Genomic DNA, 309 nt, shown 5'->3' with positions numbered 1-309 from the left:
TTTTTTTTTATAGTAAACTAATGTGGTCCTTTCGAGAAGTCACTTTTGCCAGATTGGTTTGTCAATATCTTTCATTATCCTCTTTTCAAATGCCGATATGTTTCGGTATCTTTAGTACACGACTAAAATGAATTTATCTTCACTGCATTCACTAGGCTGTTATTTTACTGTCCAGCGCTAAAGCCTTTTCAGTATTCATAAAAATTTAGAATATTTTTGTTCAGCCTATGTTGTTTTTCATTATGCTATATTAGAATTGACTATACGCATTCACGTAGGCAAACGCACAAATACACGCACGCACGCGTG

The sequence above is a fragment of the Penaeus monodon genome, chromosome 25 (assembly GCF_015228065.2).
Source record: "Penaeus monodon isolate SGIC_2016 chromosome 25, NSTDA_Pmon_1, whole genome shotgun sequence".
Classification (NCBI taxonomy): domain Eukaryota; kingdom Metazoa; phylum Arthropoda; class Malacostraca; order Decapoda; family Penaeidae; genus Penaeus; species Penaeus monodon.
Note: the sequence above shows the minus strand (reverse complement) of the source record.